The sequence below is a fragment of the Acomys minous genome, assembly GCF_964271855.1.
Source record: "Acomys minous genome assembly, chromosome: 14".
In the NCBI taxonomy this organism is placed as follows: Eukaryota; Metazoa; Chordata; class Mammalia; order Rodentia; family Muridae; genus Acomys; species Acomys minous.
The window spans coordinates 89,606,338-89,618,429 of record NC_140496.1 but is presented as its reverse complement, the minus strand read 5'-3'; positions in this window follow the sequence as shown (position 1 = coordinate 89,618,429).

The following is a 12,092-nucleotide window of genomic DNA, read 5'->3' as shown; positions in this document are numbered from 1 at the left end:
GATTTAAAAAATTATAGAGGCCTTAAAGGAGAAAAATAAACCCCTCAAAGAAATACAAGAACATATATTCAAACAGATGAAAGAATTGAATGAATCTCTTAAAGAAATGCAGGAAAATATAATCAAACAGGAGAAAGAAATGAATAAAACTGTTTAAGACCTAACAATGGAAATAGAAGCAATACAGAAAACACAATCTGAGGCAATCCCGGAGGTGAAAAACCTAGGGAAGAGAACAGAAACTACAGACACAAGCATCACCAACAGAATATAAGAGATGGAACAGAGAATCTCAGTTGTAGAGGATACAATTGAAGAAATTGTTGCATCGGTCAACGAAAATCTTAAATCTAAAAAGTTCCTGACACAAAACATCCAAAGAATTTGGTACACTATGAACATATTGGTGTCGTCATAAGAGTTCACGGGTGAAAATGGTCCTTTAGAAGCTACTATTAGATCTTCAGAAGTTGCAAGCACAGCTAAATTAAGAATGTAATTTAAAAGAGAACTCAGAGTGGAAGCAGGAATATACCAAGTGTCTAGAATGGGACAGATAAGTGCACTTAGAGAGGAAATTTAGTGTAGTGTCAGAGAGCTCCGGTGACTAATCTATGATGACACCACATATTTTTTAAATGTTTGTGTCACATTTTTGTTAAATAGTACTTGTTGGAAAATAAATTGTTGGCCCCCTACATTGAAAGTAATGCTTTAGAATAGCATTTAATGAGGAGGTAAGAGTAACATATTTCTTGATTCTTTTCATCATACAAATTATAGAGTAAAAACTAGAGCTATTTGAGTTGGAGGTTTTCATTATGCATAAGCACAAGAAAAGTACTTTAAATAAAATACTTGGTATATATACCATGAAGTTCGGGAAATGAGGGAATACTAAATCTGTCTACTCTTAAAGTTAAATAAATCAAACTCAACTATAAATTATATCTCTGTTTTGACTCTTAAGCTCACTGGACAAGGGATGTGCACATTACAAAGATCAGACATGGTCCAGGAAAGCAGAGGTGTGGGTATATGGTTTCTAACATCCCCCACTTCGTCCTGGAATGCTGACTGGCTCGCTATTGTGCAGATATTTAACCACAGCTGTCATGAGTTCAGAGGGAAGTGGTCCTGTCGATCTAGAAGACACTGTTTTGCCCCCGTCCCCCCCAACATCTGGCTCTTTGAAATCTTCCTGCAGTGTTGTTCCCTAAGCCTCCAAAGGAGGAGTGTGCTGTAAATAGCCCATTTATGGCTGGGTACTCCAAAAACACTGATTCTGTGCACTTTGACCAGCTGAGAGTTTCTGCATTAGAAATCACTGCGTGTGAGTGCATCTGGTTGTTTTATTTTCTTCCCTTCCCTCAGTGCTCAAAATAATTTTTATAAATTTATTATAATTTATTCAGATTATAACCCAAATGCTATCCCATCACTGTATCTTCCCGTTCCCACCCTTCCTCCCTCTTCTGCCCTATTCCCCTCCCCTATACCTCTGACGGAAAGGGACCTCCTCCCCACTATATGAACATGGCCTATCAGATCTCACCTGGATAACCTACTTCCCCTTCCTCTGTGTGCCCAAGGGCTTCCCCACCAATGGGAAGTAATCAAATCGGGGTCACCAGAGTTCATATCAGAGGCAGTCCCTGCTCTCTTCACGACTGCGGAGAGTGAGCTGTCCATTAGCTAGATCAGAACAAGGAAACTAGACTTACTGCATGCATTGTCCTTGGTTGGAGCAACAGTTTGTGCAGGCCCCCTGGGTTCAGATCCGCTGGTCTTGATGGTCTCCTTGTGGGGCTCCTGAACCCTCTGGGTCCTTCTAAACCCCCACTCTCCCATGCTACTACTCTCAGGGCCCCACACAGAGTGCAGTAGGAAGACCCAGCATATGCCCCAAACTGATCCCCAGCTAGGTGGAGTCTCTCAGAGGACTAATATTCTAATATTCACTTATAAGTGAGTATATATCATGTGTATCTTTCTCGGTCTGGGTTACCTCACTAAGAAAGATTTTTTTCTAGTTCCACCCATTTGCCTTCAAATTTCAAGATTTCCTTATTTTTAATTGTTGAGTAATATTCCATTGTGTAAATGTACCACAGTTTCTTTATCCATTCTTCTGTTGAGTGACATCTAGGGTCTTTTCCAGATTCTGGCTATTATGAATAAAGCTTCTATGAATGTAGTTGAGCCAATGTCCTTCTTGTATGGTGGGGCATCTTTCAGGTACATGCCCATGAGTAGTATGGCTGGGCCTTGTGGTAGCACTATTCCCAGTTGTCTGAGAAAGTGCCAGATTGATTTCCAAAGTTATTGTACAAGTTTGACCTCCCAAGTTTAACCTGGTTTGGTTAAATATCACCGAACCAAATAATCTAATTAAAATATAGGGTACAGAGCTAAACAGAGAATTCTGAACAGAAGAACATCAAATGGCTGAGAAATACTAAGAAATGCCCAGTGTCCATCCTTAATTATCAGACAAATGCAAATCAAAATGACTCTGAGATTCCATCTTACACCTACTGGAATGGCTAAGGCAAAAAATTCAAGTGACAGCACATGCTGGCAAAGATGTGGAAAAGGGGGAACACTCCTATATTGCTGACGGTTGTTTTATTTTCTCCACTAAATATTTTCTAAAGTAGAAGACTAAAGACAGGAAGACGTAGTTTGTAGAGGAGGCTTAAAAGTTATACAGAACAGAAAGGATATGGCTGTAATATTTCTATTATGCTATTAAAAGGTCTTTCAGGTTATTTTGCCTCTCTGTGGCTCAATGTTTTCATATGAAAAGTTGGACTCCAGTAGTAGAAATCTCAGAAGAATATTATGAAGTAAAAATGAGTTCATAAACATACGTGTGGCACCCACGCCACCGCAGTACCGAGTCGAGGGTGAGGGACTGTGGATTTAACTCATGCATGCGCACACACACACAATAACACAGTGGGTCCTTCATGCTAAGAGAGCAGCAGCTGCAGGAGCAGCCACGGCAGCGGTTTATTATTCTTTCTCCAGAGTTCCAAAGAGCCTTCTTATAGGCAGCCAAACAGGAATCCTCCTCCCAGGTGAAATCCCTCAAGAGGTAATCGCACACAGGAGGAAAAGTCTCGAGGAAGGGAGGGGCATGTTCTCAGAGCAGTAAACACTACTAGCTAACCAAGATAAACACAGACGTGGAAGCTGCTAGAAACAGGACATGAAACAGCAAGACAGACAGGCAGCCCAGTCGGGCCGGGTTCCTACACATACGAAGCTTACAATAGTATTAAACACATAGTAAGAGTTCAACATGTGATTTTACCTTGAATGCCCCTGCTGTGGGGCACCTAGCCTTTCAAATACATCTGTTGCATTTCTGTCCTGTCACATTTGGCTGTATTAGGTAGGCACTAGGTATACACATGCATGCACACACACAAAATAAAAAAAGCCATTGCTTTATTTTTTGCTTTTGATAATCTCGACATTTAGAGTGAAAAAGAAAATACTCCCCTTAGACTAAAAAAACACAAGACAGTGTGCTACGCCAACCTTAGAGAAGCTCACAGGTCTAAAAAGAAATGGCGGCAGATTCTTAAGAAGCTGAGAAACTCATAACTGGAACTTTATGTAAGCAAGATTTCAACAGACAGTTGTGAAAGATAAGCTAGTAACTGAAAATTTAAAAGCAAATTGGAAACCAAAGGAACATTTTTTCTGTCCCCAGTAGAAAGGACGCCGCTATAAAATAACATTGAGTGAAAAGTTCAACAAACATTGATTCGGAAAAAACAAGAACTGATTTATTAATCACAAATTAATAGTATTAGCACTTAAAATGAATTACTATGCTCTGTAAATTAATTATTTTTTTTCTGGGTAAGACCTTATTTCAAAATCCAGTGACTTCAGTCTACAAACATGAATCCACATTTGCTGTGAGTCAGGAGTTGGGTACTAGTTCTCTGAGAAACTTGAAGTATCTTGAGTGCCGCATCTGTGCTTTGCTGCAGAGCTAGGCATCTTCTTTCAGAAGTGATGCTCCATAACAGTAGTAATATTCTTCCTTCTGAAGTGCATCCTTCTGCCATCCCAGGAAAGGAATTTCATTGAGAAACCAAGGACAAGAGAGAGGGATCAGATCATTAGGAGAGCAAGGTTAAATTCTGCATACACATTTTATCTTTGACGTTGACATGAAGTTTGGTGACACTGTCTCTTGGGTTATGATTAGTTGATTTCTCAACAGATAATACTGAGTGAAATAATGATAGTATAACATAAATTGAAGCAAGTATGTAATTCATCATGCAGAATAGACTCTCGGTCATCCACTTAGATCCTTGTGTGCAATATACATTCTTTTCCAGTTAATAACCTGTACCAGTTTAAAGGTGCCAAATGTGTTATTATATGGAAATATGAGTAGTACATTAATTTATAAGTCTGGATCAAATAAATGTTAGAAACTGAAAACCACTTTCAAGCTTTATATATTATATTAAAAGCACCAAGTATTATATTTAAATTTCAACCATATTTTATTCCCTTTAGAGAGTAAATTCAGTCACTTGTAAAATAGACTTTTTTGTATATAAAACTATCTAAAATGTTCTGAAAATTATTTTTAAGAAAGATATTTTTTTAAAAATAATACAAATTTACTTTAGGTCATTATAACAATTAAAGAGAAATGTATACAGTCACATGATGTAAGTAAGTTGAGTCATTGCTCTAGAGGTGGAAGTAGAAGACAATGTGATAGAAACATTTTGGTGGGGCACTAATACTTAGTACTGTAAGTTTCCCTTTAAAATCTTTCTCAGTATTATATAGAACAAGGTTTGGATTGTTTTCGTTCAATTTATAATTAGACATTGGAGATAAGAACGTTTGTCAGAATAATGTATGTGTTTGCAATCTCTGAAAAATCAGGGTTTATAGTTAAATTCCTAAAACACTGAGCTCATAGAGTCATCAAAAACCTTGTCTTGAAAAATGCCTAAATTTGCTCAGACTAACCAATTTTAAAGGTTATATTAATTTAATCCAAAGAGTTAAAAACATACAAACGACCAAGTAGTATTTCACTAATCAGGCTTCTCTAGGACACACACACACACACATTTATTTAAAATATTATTTTATAAGACAATCTAGTAACTGCATGTGTTAAAAAGATAAGTATTTGAAATAAAAGGTAACTAATAGTTCTTGACAAAGGCTACAGATAAACACGAAAATATATTTTCTTAGGAAGTAGTGCATTGAATAAATTGTGAGCATTGGTTTCATCATAGATCAGTGATTTCAGAACTCATTTATATAAGAGGTGATTACAACCCTGCTTCACAGGGATTTTATCTTATCTACAACTCCAGAAAGTCCACCATAATAAAATGAACAGTCAACCAAATTAAACTTTATCACAGTTTGATACTACTATTTACTAAAGGCCAAAGGTGTTTATATGTGATGGTGTTAGATAGAACATTATGTTTAGTCTTAGTGGTTAAAATAATATACATGAGAACTGAGTGTCACATCTATAAGCATATACATAAAGACACTTTCAAAATCTGTCCACTGTTATGGCCTACATTCTGTGCTAATATCTCTAGATATAAAGATGAATGCACAAAAACTTCAACAAACTAATGAAAATACAGTTGATAGGTATTTACTATTTGTAAGGTACACAATCCAAATAGATAAAAAGATAGATGAAATTATGATAAGTGAAAGATAAATTAAATATTCTTGTTTTTAATAGATTAAATGTAAACTAATTTTTCAGGGAAAGTTTTGTTATATATATATCTGGCATATTTTATATATTATATATTGCATATATTATAAGGTTGAGGCCCACTTAAACTTTTTGCATAACTACAGCCCCTCGGTTGAGACCTACTTTAGTTTTTAGTATAACTGTGTCTCCTCTATTAACACCAGCTTTCATCTTTAGCATAACTGAAGCCATTTTAACTTTTTAAAATATATTTTATTTACTTATTCATATTATATCTCAATTGTTATCCCATTTCTTGTATCCTCCCATTCTTCCCTCCCATTTTCCCCTTATTCTCCTCCCCTATAACTGTGACTGAGGGGGACTTCCTCCCTCTTTATATGCTCATAAGGTATCAAGTCTCTTCTTCGTCTCTATTTTGATCATAAGGTGAAATTGAGTTCAAGTTTTCAGGCTCTGAGTAGCTTTCTCTTACAATTCAATAATTCAGTACTTGCTGCTTAGAATAATATAATAGACAATAAATGCATGTTCTGCTTAGGTTAAAGATAAATGTATGTTCTGTTAGAGTTAAACCAAAACACTGTATATTCCTTTCTTCCAGAAAGCTGGAAAGTCCCCAGAAATTCCTCTACCCTAAATCCCAGCCAATCAGCTTAAAATGCTTTGTCACGATACCTAAATACAATGTACTTGGAACAGAATTGATTCTTCTTGCTTAGATAGGCATGATATACCTGGAATAGAATTCATTCCTCCTGATTGTTTTTGGTCTTTTTCATTTAAAAACTCACTTTGAAAATGGCTCAGAATCTCAGTCTTGGTTCCTGAACCCAGACTGTGTCCCTGACCAGTCAGACTTTGTTAAACACTCAACAAACTTCCATCTCTCTGAGTCTGGTGGCTGAATTGTCAGTGTGTGATTATTCCTGAGCCCCACCAACAAAGTAGAGATTCAGGTAAGTTTTTGTTTAAATTGCAGATATAGGGGCTAGAGAGATGGATCATTGGTTATAACAGTGGTCCAGCTCCAACTTGGGCAGCTCAAAATTGTATGTAATTTAAGCTCTAAGAGATCTAATATCATCTTCCTGTCTTCATGGACACCCATGTGCACACAGGAATACAGACACAAATACATAAATAGATAATAAAATGATTGTAGATATGCAATTCTTCATTAAGTTGAATAAATGTACTTCTTAAAACACGTAGTGCTTCTAAGGAAGATTATGTAAGTCTTTAAAGTCTTTTTGAGTGCAATCCTATTTCACCCTGTTGTTGTCTCTTCCTCCTCCTTCTTGGGATCTACTTGATATCCTTCACATTCCACAGATACTTCAACTAGAGCATATTTCTACTAGAAGAAAAAAAATCAGCCATATATCCACATTCACTTTTTCTTTTTTTTAAATACATTTTTATTAATTTATACATATTACATCTCAGTTGTTAGCCCATCCCATGTATCCTCCCATCCCTCCCTTCCTCCCACTTCCCCCCCCTACTCCCCTCCCCTATGTCTGTGTCTGAGGGGGATCTCCTCCCCCTGAATATGCTCATACGGTATCAAGTCTCTCCTTGGTGACCTATTATCTTTCCTCTGAGTGCCACCAGGCATCTCCATCCAAGGGACATGATCAAATATGGGGCACCAGAGTTTGTGTGAGAGTTAGATCTTCTTCTCCACTCAACAGTGGAGAATGTCCATCGGCTAGTCCGGGTAGGGGTTCAAGGTTTTTACTGCCTATTTTTTCCTTGGCTGTTGCCACAGTTTGCGGAGGACCCCAGGGCCCAGACTCGCCTGTAGTTTTCCAGGACCCACTGGATCCTTCCATTTCCTCTTTCTCCCAGGCTTCTCACACCTAAAGTTTCAATAGGATGTCCTCCCCTCTTACCCATTATTCTGGTAGGTACAGTTTTTCATGGGGACGTACACCTTGGGCTAGTGTCTCGATATAAGTGAGTATATACCATTTAGCTCTTTTTGCTTCTGTGTGAACTCACTCATTATGACAATTTCTAGTTCAATCCATTTGTCCACAAATTTTGGAAATTCCTTGTTTTTAATAGCTGAGTAGTATTCCATAGTGTAAATGTACCACAGTTTCTTTATCCATTCTTCTGTTGAGGGACACGTAGGTTGTTTCCAAGTTCTGGCTATTATGAATAAGGCAGCTATGAACATGGTTGAGCATATGTCCCTGTTGTGTGGTAGTACATCCTCTGGGTATATTCCAAGGAGTGGAATAGCTGGGTCTTGAGGAAGCCCTATTCCCATTTTTCTGAGAAAGCACCAAATAGCTTTCCAAAGTGGTTGTACTAGTTTGCATTCCCACCAGCAATGCAGGAGTGTTCCTCTTTCTCCACACCCTCGCCAGCATGAGGTGTCAGTTGAGTTATTGATCTTAGCCATTCTGATGAGTGTAAGATGGAATCTCAGTGTCGTTTTGATTTGCATTTCTCTGATGACTAAGGAGGTCGAGCATTTCTTTAAGTGTTTCTCAGCCATTTGATATTCCTCTGTTGAGAATTCTCTGTTTAGTTCTGCGCCCCATTTCTCTATTGGGTTATTTGGTTTGGTGGTGTTTAATTTCTTAAGTTCTTTATATATTTTGGATATTAGACCTTTGTCAGATGAAGAGTCAGTGATGATCTTTTCCCAGTCTGTAGGCTGTCGCTTTGTTCTCTTGACAGTGTCACCAGCCTTACAGAAGCTTCTCAGCCTCATGAGGTCCCATTTATTAATTGTTGATGTTAATGCCTGGGCTGTTGGTGTTCTGTTCAGGAAGTTGTCTCCTGTGCCTATGAGTTCCAGACTCTTCCCCACTTTTTCCTCTAACTGGGTTAATGTCTGTGGTTTTAAGTTGAGGTCTTTAATCCACTTGGACTTGAGTTTTGTGCATGGTGACAAATAGGGGTCTAATTGCATTTTTCTACATGTAGACATCCAGTTAGACCAGCACCATTTGTTGAAGATGCTGTCGTTTTTTCATTGAGTGGATTTGGCTTCTTTGTCGAAAATCAGGTGAGCAAATGTGTGTGGATTCATCTCTGGGTCTTCAGTTCGATTCCATTGATCCACTAGCCTATTGCTGTGCCAGTACCATGCTGTTTTAATTACTGTTGCTCTATAGTACAACTTGAGATCAGGTATGGAGATTCCTCCAGCGGATCTTTTATTGTAAAGGATTGTTTTTGCTATTCTGGGCTTTTTGTTTCTCCATATGAAGTTGAGAATTGTTCTTTCAATATCTTCAAAATATTTAGTAGGTATTCTGATAGGGATTGCATTGAATCTGTAAATTGCTTTTGGTAAGATGGCCATTTTTACTATGTTGATTCTTCCAATCCACGAACATGGTAGATCCCGCCATCTTCTGATGTCATTTTCAATCTCTTTCTTCAGAGGTTTAAAGTTTTTTTCAAATAAATCCTTCACTTGCTTGGTTAGGGTTATTCCTAGATATTTTATATTGCTTGTGGCTATCGTGAAGGGAGTAATTTTTCTAATTTCTTCCTCTGCCTGTTTGTCATTTGTATATAGGAAAGCTACTGACTTTTTTGAGTTTATTTTGTATCCTGCCAATTTGCTGAAGGTGTTTATCAGCTGTAGGAGTTCTCTGGTGGAATTTTGGGGGTCACTTATATACACTATCATATCATCTGCAAATAGGGATAATTTTACTTCTTCCTTTCCCATTTGGATCCCCTTGATCTCCTTTTGATGTCTTATTGCTCTGGCTAGAACTTCAAGAACTATATTAAAGAGGTATGGGGAAAGTGGGCAGCCTTGTCTGGTCCCTGATTTTAGAGGGATTTCCTTGAGTATCTCTCCATTTAATTTAATGTTGGCTATTGGTTTGCTATATATAGCCTTTATTGTGTTTAGAAAAGTGCCTTGTATTCCCGATCTCTCCAGAACTTTAAACATAAATGGGTGTTGGATTTTGTCAAATGCTTTTTCTGCATCTAAAGAGATGATCATATGGTTTTTCTCTTTCAGTTTGTTTATATGGTGGATTACATTGATGGATTTCCGTATGTTAAACCATCCCTGCATTCCTGGAATGAAGCCTACCTGGTCATGGTGAATGATGTCTTTGATATGCTGTTGTATTCGCTTTGCGAGTATTTTGTTGAGTATTTTTGCATCAATGTTCATAAGAGAAATTGGTCTGAAATTCTCTTTTTTTGTTGGGTCTTTGTGGGGTTTAGGTATCAATGTGACTGTGGCCTCATAAAAGGAGTTTGGTAATATTCCATCCATTTCTATCTTTCGGAATAGCTTGAATAGTATCGGTATTAGCTCCTCTTTGAAGGACTGGTAGAATTCTGCGCTGAAACCATCTGGCCCTGGGCTTTTTTTGGTTGGAAGACTATCAATGGTTGCTTCTATTTCTATAGGCGAAATAGGGCTATTTAATTTGTTTATCTGGTCTTGGTTCAATTTTGGTAAATGGAATCGGTCGAGAAATTTGTCCATTTCCCTTAAATTTTCAAATTTTGTGGCATAAATGTCTTTGAAGTAGGTCCTTACGATTCTTTGTATTTCTTCGGTGTCTGTTGTTATGTCTCCCTTTTCATTTCTGATTTTGTTAATTTGGATAGCTTTTCTTTGTCTTTTAGTTAGATTGGCTAACGGTTTGTCTATCTTGTTAATTTTCTCAAAGAACCAGCTCTTGGTTTTGTTGATTCTTTGGATTGTTGTCTTTGTTTCTAATTTATTGATTTCAGCCCTGAGTTTGATTATTTCCAGGCGTCTACTCCTCTTGGGTGTTTCTGCTTCTTTTTTTTCTAGGGCTTCCAGATGTGTTGTTAGGTTGTTTATGTGGGATGACTCCATTTTCTTTTTAAAGGCACTTAGTGCTATGAATTTTCCTCTTAGCACTGCTTTCAATGTGTCCCACAAATTTGGGTATGTTGTTCCATCATTTTCATTGAATTTCAGGAAGTCTTTTATTTCTTCCCTTATTTCTTCCGTGACCCATGTGTCATTAAGTAGAAAGTTGTTTAGTTTCCACGTGTTGGTATGCTTTTTGTTATTTCTATTGTTGTTGAAGTCCAGCCCTAGACCATGGTGATCTGATAAGATACAAGGTATTATTTCAATCTTCTTGTATCTGTTGAGGTTTGCTTCGTGACCAACTATGTGGTCAATTTTAGAGAACGTTCCATGGGGTGCTGAGAAAAAGGTATACTCCTTTGCGTTTGGGTGGAAAGTTCTGTAGATATCTGTTAGATCCATTTGATTCATGACATTGGTTAATGAAGTTATTTCCCGGCTTAGTTTTGTAATCAAAGTCCTATCCTTGAGTGAAAGTGGGGTGTTGAAGTCTCCCACTATTAATGTGTGGGTATTGATGAATGGGGCAAGCTTTGTTAATAACTCTTTTACAAATGTCGGAGCCCTTGTATTCGGAGCATAGATGTTCAAAATCGTGATGTTTTCCTGGTTGACTTTACCTTTGACAAGTATGAAGTGACCATCCTTGTCTCTTTTGACTAATTTTGGTTGAAAGTCTATTTTATTAGATATTAGAATAGCTACCCCAGCTTGTTTCTTGTGACCATTTGCTTGGAATATTTTTCCCCAACCTTTCACTCTGAGGCAATGTCTGTCCTTGTGGTTGAGATGTGTTTCTTGAATGCAGAAGAATGTTGGGTCGTGTTTATGCATCCACTCTGTTAGTCTGTGTCTTTTTATTGGAGAGTTGAGACCATTAATGTTGAGAGATATTAATGACCAGTGATTGGTAAGTCCCTTCATTTTTGGTATTTATAACAATCGAGTTTTTGTGAAGTTGTGATTTTGCAATGGTGTAGTTATTTATTTCTTATGTATTTTTGGTTGTAGTTTGACCGGTTGGGGTGGAGTTTTCCTTCTAGTAACTTCTGTAAAGCCGGATTTGTTGCTAGGTATTGTGTGAATTTGTTTTTGTCATGGAATATCTTGTCTTCACCTCCAATGGTTATTGATAATTTTGCTGGATATAGTAGTCTTCACTTTTTCTTAAGCCTGTGTAAAGATGGCACTTTCTTAAAGAGGTTCATCTTTGGTGAGTCTACATAAGTCTGTGGCCAGCCTCACCTCTACTCTTCCAAGTACTTTTTCCCCCTACCTGTATTAGTTACTTTTCTCTTTGCATATAATATAATATGCCCTAAAGGAGGCCCTTAAATGAAGTAGAATTTCATTCAGCTCATGGAAAGGAAGATGTAGATGTAAAAAGCCACTGGAGTATGTCAAGTCTGATTATATCACATCAACGGACAGGAAGCCAAGAAGGACTAGGGCAGAAGAGTTAAGTAATAATCTTCCCTTCCTGCTCTTCATTGATCC